General features: G+C 43.1%; 1 protein-coding gene across 1 annotated transcript in view; it reads right to left on the bottom strand.

Annotated features, from left to right (window-relative positions):
- The window catches only part of LOC138503234 (uromodulin-like), a 41,130-nt gene extending 39,281 nt beyond the window's left edge, over positions 1 to 1,849 (bottom strand). Inside the window, exon 1 of the mRNA XM_069622820.1 lies at positions 1,755 to 1,849. The gene's annotated coding sequence lies outside the window, so the exon portion shown is untranslated. The remainder of the gene's footprint in view (positions 1 to 1,754) is intronic.
- Between the last annotated feature and the right edge of the window lie 10,279 nt (positions 1,850 to 12,128).

Raw genomic sequence — 12,128 nt, 5'->3', positions numbered from 1 at the left:
TATCTGGGCATGTCCAGCTCCAGCGCCAGGCCCTCTGAGCATCTCTTCATACAGTGCATGGAGAACCATGGTCTGGGCCTTGGCGCTACCTGAGTGTTAAGTGGGCTGACCTGTAGGCAGCACCCCTACATACCACTAACCTGCTGGACTCCCAACCTAAAAACTAGACAGTCAGTTGACAGTACTCGTCTGCAACCAAGGGAGTACTTGGGGTAACTCAGTCCCACTGAAGGCAAGGGTATCTGGGTGCTGATTAGAATTGCTATACTGTGTGTGGTGCATGGCTTGATTCAGCGCCAGTGAACTCAGGAGGGTCATTTCCAAGACACTGCAGGTTACTCCCAATGCTGTACTTTTATTCTGACAGTTCCTGGTACATGAATGATAACATTTAATACAGATATGCAACATCTGACATAGTCACATGCAATATCAGAGCAACCATTAAATAAGAAACAGCTTCGCCGGAGACGACAGGTCTCAACAGGTAAGGGATAAGATGATTCAGTAGATGCTGCAACATATCTGACAGCATATCCGACCAGATCAGATTAAATATCCACTAAATGTATACACCATCCTAAAAGATACCCCATCACACAATACAATGGGGCAAACCATGACCCTACCAGATGGTACCCCACCATCAGATAATAAATCCAAATGGAAAATGCACCCCATCAGATAATCAGTAGCACACAGAACGGAACAGAATGGAACAAAACACCCTTACATTCCATCAACTACGCAACTGAACATGTGATGAATAGAAAATGCATCAGATTAGATAACGTACCCTGTTGTATACAGCGAATTAAATTATACCTGCTATCGGATAATGCATTGAAACACGTAATGATCAGAAAATGCAACTTATCAGATATCACCCCCACAACCTCGTCCCCCATACACCCTATCTGATAAGTAATTCCATTGTATAATATTCAGAATACTTACTGTATCAGAACAGTAAGTACATTCCAGTTCATCACACCCCCATTAATGTGATGATCAGACCATGTGATACATACAATGGTACTGTACATAGGTAACTTCTTTTGCACCGTATATCACACACAGGCAAGAGCAGATCAATAATAATAATAACTCATATCAGGTATTCAATCACATCTGTCAACACACTCAATCGGGTGATACATCCCATCAGATAATATGCCCCATCCGATAACAGCACCAGTCAGGAATTACACCCGAAATCATGATACATAGATACAACATACAATACATCTCATTAGATATCAGATAGCCCTGATCATCAGATATGTTCTATCTAATGATACATTGGCTTTTAGAACACATGACACGCTAAATAAATCACCACATCATATAGTGCAGTCCATAAATATGAAACACTATCAGATATGATGTACCATCTAATCATGCATCATGTTCAAAAATATCTCCTAATATTTTGCACCCCATCAGATAGTACATGGCATCATCCCACAATACCTTGCTTCAGACAAGACAACACATCCCTCTGCCTAATACATCACATCATACAATACTTCCCTCTGGTGATACACACCTCAGATGCTGGAATAGATAATGCAATATGTTAAATAATACAGCCATCAGATAACACATCCCATTAGTCCTACACCACATTGCATCATATCAGATAACGCTTTAAGTAAAATAGCACACCCCATCGGATAATAAAATAGACCTGACTGCACAGCAAAGCCCCCGCCTGCCCCTCTCCGTCAGGAGGGAGCGAGGCCGCCACTCACCTGAGAATGGATTGGAGCTGTCTCTGAATGGGCCTCTTTTGGGGTTTCTGCAGGAGTCTCTTCAGTTCTTTCCAGGAGACTCCCCTTCTGAATTGTACTCCTCATTTACTCCCGTGCCTTTTTATAAGCCCCTGACTTCCGACCATTGCCCTCGTGAGGGCTGTTTCCGAAGAACTTCACCATGAAGTCACAGACAGTGGAATGCGACATTTACCTTGAATTTCAGACAGTTCTTATCTCAAAGGCGACAGTAGACGCCAGCAGGCCCCCAGGCCACAGTGGGCAGTGGCGCCATGTTTCCGAGGTGGGGACCTGCAGGTTCGGGTTATTTTCTTATTTTCATGAGACCTTAAGGATTGTTCAACTGCACGGACTGACAGGCAACTTTCACAGCTCTATCAGTGCACCTCAATACGGACCTGTCGCCCTTGACCACACACGCTCTGCCAATGTACCTCTATTCTGATCAAATGCCCCTTTTATTTCAGAATGGTGCCCAGATGCAGCTCTCCCCTAGCCCTCAATCCTGACCTTCTGCCCCCTGATTTCAGAACGCTGATCACATGTACACAGCCCTGAGATGCACCTCAATCCTGACCTGCCGCCCTTGACCACAGGCAGTTCTGCCAATGTACCTCTATTCTGATGAAATGCCCCTGTTATTTCAGAATGGTGCCCAGATGCAGCTCTCCCCTAGCCCTCAATCCTGACCTTCTGCCCCCCTGATTTCAGAACTCTGATCATATGTATACAGCCCTGCGATGAACCTCAATCCGGACCTTCTGCCCCCCCCCATATCAGAACTCTGATCCCATGAACACAGCCCTGCGATGCATCGTAATCCTGACCTCCTGCCCCCCGATTTCAGAACTCTGATCACGTGTACACAGCCCTGCGAGGCACCTCAATCCTGACCTCCTGCCCCCCTGATTTCAGACCTCTGATCACATGTACACATCCCTGCGATGCACCTCAATCCTGACCTTCTGCCCCCCTGAACACAGAACTCTGATCACATGTACACATCCCTGCGACCTCAGTCCTGACCTCCTGCTCCCCCTGATTCCAGAACTCTGATCACATGTACACATCCCTGCGACCTCAGTCCTGACCTCCTGCTCCCCCTGATTCCAGAACTCTGAACACATGGACACAACTCTGCGATGCACCTCAATCCTGACCTCCTGCTCCCCCTGATTCCAGAACTCTGATCACATGGACACAGCTCTGTGATGCACCTCAATCCTGACCTCCTGCTCCCCCTGATTTCAGAACTATGATCACATGGACACAGCTCTGCGATGCACCTCAATCCTGACCTCCTGCTCCCCCTGATTCCAGAACTCTGATCACATGTACACAGCTCTGCGATGCACCTCAATCCTGACCTCCTGAGCCCTGATTTCAGAACTCTTATCACATGTACACAGCTCGGCGATGCACCTCAGTCCTGACCTCCTGACCTTTCAGTTCACGTATTACCTCACATCCTCGGAGGCCGCGTTTGATGCTCCGCGAGCCTTGTCTTTTAGCTGCTGCTAGTTTGAATTCTTGGGATATAGGAGCAGGGCTATTTTACTTGCTTCTCACTGAAGCCTGGAAGGGCTATAATGCAAAGTAACTTAAGCTTCGTAGTAGGACGCCCTGGAGAACTTTACATCTCTGTAAACTCTGCTTCCGATTTGAGAGGAGGAGTAAGCTCGTCCTATTTGCGTAGAGATGCATAATAAGCCCAGCAGGTAAGGGGTTAAAGTCACAGAGGATCCTGTGTGTTAGCTCCGGCTTGCACGTCTCATTTGATATCGCGATGCTGCTTGTTGCCCTGCATGTTTTCCCCACTAGTCATGTCTTCATGTGTACAACATGCAGTCATCATGGAGATGTAAGAGGCAGAGCTGAACACATTATTCATTAGTTTGGGCTTCTAGGTGGCACTTAAGCACCACCTTTAAGCCTTAACTATTACATTAGAGCATAGATAAGGAGAATGGCATATGAGAAAGAACACACCTCTTGAGGTGTTGTTTGGTATTTGCCCACCCATGGCCAAGCTAATCCCTATGCCCAGTCCCACCCAATGGCAGTTCCTGCACCTTCCTACACAAAATGCCTCCTAATGGGTACTCTTTAAGCTTCAATAATGCAATACCATCAAACTTAGCCCTCGAGTGCCTGCCAGTGTTTTTTCAAAGTAGTCTTCTAAGAGTTCATGACTTAATTGGTGCATTAACCTTACTACTACTATAATAAAATTGCCTTAACCTCGATTTATTAGCACTCTGCATGCGCTTCACTGAAGTCCTGCTAAAAACAAGCACTGGCAAAGCCTACAGTTTTTGTTTGTGTATAAGTATTGTGCATTTGCCAGGCACTGCTTCCCAGGTATTTGCACCATTTTCTGCCTGCTGCCATCAATGGCTAGTTAATACCATTACGGCAATGCCTGGTAAGTGCCTTTCCCATGGCTACACAAAGCTTTAACTGTTGCCATTGCAATGCTTGTTTGATTTTGTGTTCGGCTCCTTCAATGGAGGCAGATATTGAGCAGCCAGCAGGGAGCACTGCGGGGTTTTCCTCTGGGCTTGTATTTGTATTTGTATTTTATTTAAACTTACATGTTGCACAATCAATGCAGTACAGAAAAGGTAGTACATGTTATGGGGCATGACAATAGGTGGGGGCAAAACACAGACAGGTGAGTTATATAATCATGTAATAATGAAATGAGGGAAAAACACAGACAAGTGAGTTGCGTAATCATATATGTACAGACACTATAACTATTTACTATTCTAGGATCAGATATTATACAGTTTGCAGAAGATAAATACACAGCAATGACAGTAAGGAAGCATCCTGAAGGTGAATTGGTGTGTTTTTATGAGGAGGGTAGGTTGAGGTCATGCTCCATTAGCCAAACCTTGACCTTATTTCGGAAGAGAGCGAGGGAAGGTTCTTCTCTTATTGAGATAGTGCGTTCCATTTTTTTTTGCAGCAGGACTGGGAAACTGGCTCCACCAGCTCGTTGTTGGTTATGACAACACAGTGTGTTTGTGCTGATCTGCTTGGTCGCAAGAGTGAATGCCAAGAGAAGGTCTCACAGAGGTATGTGGGTGTCTGGTTATTGAGGCATTTGTGAGTGAGTGAGAGTGATTTGAGGTCTATTCTTTGTTTGATATTAAGCCATTTGATATTCTGTCTAGTTGCAGTGATGTGCTGTTTTCTTGGTATATTACATGCAGATCGGACAGCATTATTTTTCATGACTTGCATTTCGTTGATATTTTGTTGGGATGTTCCTAAGTATAGCCCATTGCAATAGTCGAGCTTAGATAAGACGAGTGCTCTTGCTACTGAGATGCAGTTAGGAGTAGTCAAGTAAGGCCGGCAAGCTGTGATACGCTTCACATGTGCAGACACCAAAGTCCAGGGGACCAAAATAACCACAACCGGGTGACAAGTTATTACAGCACAGCCTGGGCTCCTCCTGTGTCTCCAGGCTACATAGGCTCGCACTTAACTGGACACCACCTCCTACCCCCTCTGCTGGCCTGAGGGGAACATAACACTCACCATCAATATTGCTTGGGGTCAAGTGCACCTTCAGCTTGTGCCGTGTTTTTTCTGTTGAATGGATCTTTAAATTGTCTTCCAAAAGCCGGCACTTTTGAAAAAGCTACACTTTTTAAATAATATATTTTTTGTGTTAACAGGCCACTGCTCCTCCTCCTCTTGGTAAGACAGTTCCCCTCGCGCTAACTAGATCTTTTCAAAGTAGTGCATTTTTTAAGTGGCACTTTTTTCCCTTTTCCTAATTCTAACCCCATATAGGTTTTATTCTCTCTTTCATGCTGCTTTGTGATTTTTAGATCATGTTTCCAACTGGGCCCTTGGGGGCTTTTACCGGTCTCACTTGGCCATCTCATTTTTGGATGTCGACCTTTGAACATGCTTACTACCTGTAACGCCCCCGTGCAGCGAGAAGGGAGAGGTGCACAGCTGGACAACTCCAGAGGGACCAGGACCCCAAAAGCTCAAAGGCTGGCATTAGTATGAGCGAATCAGACTTCATCACAAGAGGTGTGGCAGCAGATTGGCCCTACACCAGGTGAATCTGGCATCATTTCGAGTGGGGGTGGGCGGCAGAATGACACTAGAGGCCTAATTCACAGAAGCATTTTATAATGGTAAAACCCCATTGGAAAACGCTCTCTGAAATAGGCCCTTGGTCTGTGGGGGGCTATATTCTTGCTTCAGCCTTAACAATTTCATAATAATAGTTTCTTAACTTTTAAGCATGAACCCAATCAAACACTCCAAACATCCAAAATCCAATAGATACTGCCCTGCAAAGAAAACAGGAACTCACCAAAACAAGCACTGGAAAAGCCAATAGGTTTTGGCTGTCATAAGTTATGTTTTTGATATTTGTGTAGCACTGACTGCCATTATTATGGCTTTTGAAGCACTGTGAGGGATGAAGGCCCTTTGGAAGACCTTAGTCTGTGCAAACATCAGCATTAAAAGAGCATTGCATACATGAGTATAGAAATTAGAATGTGGTGGCCATTCAATTACTAGCCGAGATGACTTGTACAAATCAAGCAGCACATTGTGTTCAGGCGCAAAGCTAACTGCTAGTCAATGACTATGCGACAGCTCAACCACATTCTTCTGTGGGATTCAGCTCTATTTTATGGATTGCAGTGCAAGAGAGGGTTTGAGCATTAGAAATGGCATATCAACCCCTAGAGCAACTGTCTACAGTTGAGGGCTCTGCTATACTTTATATGCAGAACAAATACACACTGAATAACATGCAGTCACATGCACAATTGTGAGATATGTCAAAGATATATTCAATGCATGTCCTCTTGCTTGTACTCTGGGGTTATTGCAGTACACGTTTTATGCTGGAAATAAACATGATGGCGGTAATACATAACCACCTATAGAGTAAAATTCTACCTCGTCCTCCATGACATCACCAATCTCCAAGACACCCGGTGCTCCAGAGAAAAAACAATTGCCGCAACCCTCCCACCTGAGTCTCTGAATATCCATTTCCTGCCTGGAGGAATCCTGTGCCCTGACCTTGGGGTAGTGGGATTCTAGGGAAATACTCTGCTCCTGTTGGGACCCTGCAATTCCCTTTCACCACCACAAGCTAACACTACACCACAAGCACAATGACAAGGCAACATCCACATGCACACTTGGGAGTCACATCCGTGACACATTGCAACGCATGCCCACACATCGGGTGGACCCTCAGGTATACTAAGTCGACAAAACACAGTTTCAAATGAAGTATGTAAAAATGGCAATATATCAGTGGGAATGACAAGGTAATACATTATCCTGAAATATAATTCTGAAACATATTGTATGAAAACCATCTCTTACCTACAAATCAAAATCTTACATATAAATGAAGATATATGTGTGAAGAGTTCATCAGTGTAAAGCCTAGCGTGTCAGGTAGTAGCCTCAAAGTTTGTGTTGTATAGGACCTGCCAGTGTTATTTTTCATTAGTGTTCTGGAAGTTTAGGCCTGAATTGTGTGATTTAATCTTCCTGCAGGGTCAGGGTGTCCTTCCAGCCAGGGTCATATTAGGTAACAGAATTTAAGTACCCCTTGCTTTAAGAACTTTTGGCAAATGTATATTTTTCTAGTCTTTACACTGTCATGTGTGATACCTCAATAGAATTCATGCCATAGCTAACGGAGAGAAATAACGTTCACACAATTACACGTGAAAACAATCCTTTAAGCACTTAACACAAAACAATGACGTAGGTAAAAAAAACAGAAACTACAGCACAATAAACACTGTCTTGTCGAGCCTCAGACCTCTGGGACATTTTCCACTACAGGGCGCAGCGCAGCACATCTCAGAAACTCACTTCTAAATGGAAGACAGACTCATACAGCAGAGGATTGTTTGTTGTGACACTACAAACTACAATCTCAGTGTGCTAATATCAGTGTGCCGAAAGTGTCACAAAACAGCAGGGAACAACTCACCTGTGACCATGCTGCACAGTCATAAGGTGTAATGATCTCACCACATAGGAAACTATTGCAACTAAGTTACACACAGAATTTTCACCGTAAGCAAATCACAATGTCAAAACATACACAAGGGATGTATAATCACACATCACTACGGTTTATGTGTATTCCTACACATTTGCTACCTATCACTATCCATACCAAGAGTTGTTGTTCCACTAGGTGCCACTAACGTGACAAATGCTAGTTTAGACTTAAAGGACTTTAGAAAAAACCCTGAAGGCCTGAACAATGTAACAATTAGAGAACAGCTTCGTACACCATGAAAGTAGAGATCTGAAAATCAGAAGAACAGTCAGCACTCAGGAATTAAACCAAAGAGCCCGCAGACATTAATTGGTAAATAGAATTTGCAGATTGGAAAGGAAAGCTCAAGGCCGAATTCATGGAGACACAGCACTCAGCACATCTCAGAAACTCACTTCTAAATGGAAGACAGACTCATACAGCAGAGGATTATTTGTTGTGACACTACAAACTACAATCTCAGTGTGCTAATATCAGTGTGCCGAAAGTGTCACAAAACAGCAGGGAACAACTCACCTGTGACCATGCTGCCCAGTCATAAGGTGTAATGATCTCACCACACTTTTTTGGAGAATACACACTTTGTCCATTTTTTCCCTTTTATATTTACTGTATTCAAATGTATATTGTGTAATGTAGCTGAGTGGCAACGTGCTCGTCTTGGAAGCAAAACGATGCAGAGCAACACAGGTTCAAATCCCAGGACCAGGGTTAGAAATCTCTTTGGTATTAAGCGCCTTGTAAAAAAATACAATGATGATCATAGATAGCCTGAACTTCTGAAGTGGATTTCCGCTCTTGAGAGCCTTTTACTTGACAACACGCTCAAGTGGCAAGAAGAAACATTTAATAGACGTTGTTGACCGGCAGAACCTTTCCTGTTCTTCAAAATATTTGCATAGAGTCCTGGCAAGCTCATGAGTGAGCTGGGCTGTTAGGGCTGCACACTGAGGCAGCAATTACTCATTATGAAGAGGTCCACTGAAACATCTCTGAAAGCTTCCTGAGTTTCTGGAAGGTGCAAAGGTCAAACAGCCAGGCTGAGACTTTCTGGAGGGCAGAGCTCAGTTCAAGTAGTCCCTGACTAAGTTTAAACCTACATGCTTAATAATAAATATGACGTGACAGAGAGAGATTATCAAGAGTGCTACTGCTGCTCCTTTATTTCATAACACCACTTTTAGTTTGGGCCATTAGGTGTTGCCTCTGACACCTATAAGCCTAAACTAATGCATTATCGTACAGCGAGGGAGAAATGGCTTATGAGGAGGCACACACAGCTTGAAGGTGTTGTTTGTCTATTTGCCCACCCATTGATTGCCCATGGTGATGCTAATCCCACACCATTCCTGCCCCTCCCCGTCCAAAACACTTTCTCATGGGAACTCTTTTAGCTTGCTTTATTCAAGGCTTGCCATCAAACTCTGCACTCAAAATGCCTGCCATTGTTTTCTCAAAGTAGTCTTCTGAGAGTTAATGACTTAATTGGGACTGTAAACCCGCTACTGGTGTGAAATATATGTCTTGACCAGGTCTCTCTTCAGCCACTTGATATAAGCACTCTGAGTGTCTTTCACTGAAATCCAGTTTGAAGCAAGCATTGGCAAAGCCAACATTATTGGCTTGTGTATAAGTATTAGGTATTTGCCAGGCACTACTACTAGATGTCAACGTCCTCGCACCATTTTATTCCTGCTACCATCAATGGCCAGTTAATACCATTGCGACTGTGCCTGTCAAGTGCCTTTCCCATGCATATACAAAAGCTCAAACTCTTGGCATTGCCAATACTTGTTTGATTTTGTGTTTGGCTTCATCAATGAGGTCCTTATTTTTAATAGGATGTTGCTCGTGGGATTCTTCACAAATGCAAGGACTGCAATAACAGGTGTTACTATTATGCAATGTAACTGTGTGCAATTTCTTGACATTGGAAGAATGCAGGACTATGGAAGCTTTGTCGGAGGCTGAACACAGATCCACAGGGTGAGTAATTAACTTGCCTGCTAGTTTACCGAGGTAGTAGTTGTTTTGTAATAACGCTCTTAATGCTGGACTCCGGCCTCTAAACAACCCGTGCAGCTCCGAGCTGTTTCCAAGACAAGCACATTGCCGCTGAACTGTTCTCACGAACAAGGAGAATAAGCAAAAGCACCACAAGTACAGAGTGGCGACTGGCGCATAACAGTAGATGACTCCATACCCGAGGCAGGCTCTGAAAGCTGACATTATTACCTTGATCAAAGGGTTTGTCCTAAGCTCTATATTAAGTTAATAACATATGCCTACAATCGGTCAGTTAAAACTTTATTTTCGCTCAACTTCTGATAAAAATGCAATGTAAAAACAAATAACCATAAAGTTGGATATTCATATTTCACTGTCACAATATGCAAACAAGCGATAATACATATAATACAAAGACACCTAAACAAGCTGGGTTGTCAGTGCTTTTTTCCTAATATACAGTGTTTAGTGAAACATGTGCAACCCCTTCACATAGTAACAGCCATAATAACAGCACATGTGCAACCTTTAACATAGTAACAGCCATAATAACAGCACATGTGCAACCCTTAACATAGTAACAGCCAGCTTAAAACACAAAGGTGCAGGCCTACATTCATGCAAGGGAGCTTTCCTCAAACTGGGCATTTTTGCTCTCTTCTAAATGATTGTATATTAGTTTTGTTAAGTTGATATATACGCCATGCACCACTGCCATTTTCATGGTCTCCAGGCACTCTATTTGGAGCACAATATCAGAAAGTGCATTATTGTTTACAAATTGGAAGGGAAAATGGACTGAAACATTGAGAAAGACTTTTGCCTCCCAATGGACATAAAAAAGAAGTACTACCCAAGCAATTACTTTGCATTATGGTAACCAACACCTGCTGATTTAATAAAGCGGTCTAGTCAAGAAAACGTTGCACACTTATCAGTGACAATATGACATCCAAGGGCTTAACAATAGCAAGGTAAGGGCGATGAATGTTTTATTAGAGAGAGATGCAGAGAAATGTAAAAAGAACATGTATTGCTTGTTTAGAAGTGAAGGCCATGGCATGAGTTCCTTGGGATACATGCCCACTGCCTCTGAAAGTAGGCCGTACGCGTGTGTATTTAGTGCTTTGCCACATAATATGTGTGAAACCCAATAGTAAAACAATCACAAATGTATGTGCGTCTGTGTGTTGCCACAGTAAAAGAATTACATACTTTCAGGATTAAGTACTATTCCTTGAATTGTAAAGCAGTCAACACGGGCTTATGCATGTAACACGGAGCATCCTCCCCATGAATGGTGAAACATGGTAAGGAAAGGTGTGCTTGTCTTGAATTTGTGAAATGTGAGAGCATAGGGAGAAGAGATGAAAATAGACAGCGACTGCTTTGTAGTGATTCAGTTTGGAGATCTACCATCAGCTGCAGATCAAAACGTGCAAGAATGCCTCTATGCGGAATCATAGCAGGAGTCTCTCTGTTCAGAATACTAGTAGAAGTGTCTCTTGCAAATTCATGTAAACAAAATACCTGCTATTAATGTTTAATGTCTAGATGATGAACATGATTGTCCTGTCTCAAGCTTCTCTGATACTCCTTTTGTGGGCACCGCTTCAGTTTAATGTCTAGATGATGAAGAGGAAGGATTGTCCTGTCTCAAGCTTCTCAGATACTGATGTTGTGGACAACGCATCAGTTTAATGTCTACATGATGATTGTCCTATCTCAAGATTCTCAGATACTCATGTTGTGGGCACCGCATCAGTTTAATGTCTACATGATGATTGTCCTGTCTCAAGCTTCTCAAATACTCATGTTGTGGGCACCGCATCAGATATATGTCTAGATGATGAAGATGATTGTCCTGTCTGACGCTTCTCAGACACTAAAAATGGCCAAGAGGCCTTGTTCAAAATTATGGAGCAGTTCTACATAAAAGGTTGGGTACAGCTCAACGCACATTCAACTTTGTATGAATGTGACTATAATTATAATTCTATTTGTTAGAAACCAACTGAAGAGGGCACCTGTAGTGGTTGAGCATCCAATATTCCCACATGTGAGCATGCTGAAAGACTGGCACTATTCTAAATGACTTTGCATGGTCAATCCTGCTGGCAATCAATGAAAGTGGCAACATAGATACAAAAACGGTTTGGCCTAGGACAACCATTAATTTTCAAAACCTCGGCCTATGTGTTTTCTGAATATAACACTTGTCCCCTTCAAAGATACATTTGTGTCGGCACTAATAGTCATTATAT

Source organism: Ambystoma mexicanum, chromosome 11, assembly GCF_040938575.1.
Source record: "Ambystoma mexicanum isolate Mex_15411 chromosome 11, UKY_AmexF1_1, whole genome shotgun sequence".
Lineage (NCBI taxonomy): Eukaryota > Metazoa > Chordata > Amphibia > Caudata > Ambystomatidae > Ambystoma > Ambystoma mexicanum.
Note: the sequence above shows the minus strand (reverse complement) of the source record. Positions and strands in the feature narration are given on the sequence as shown.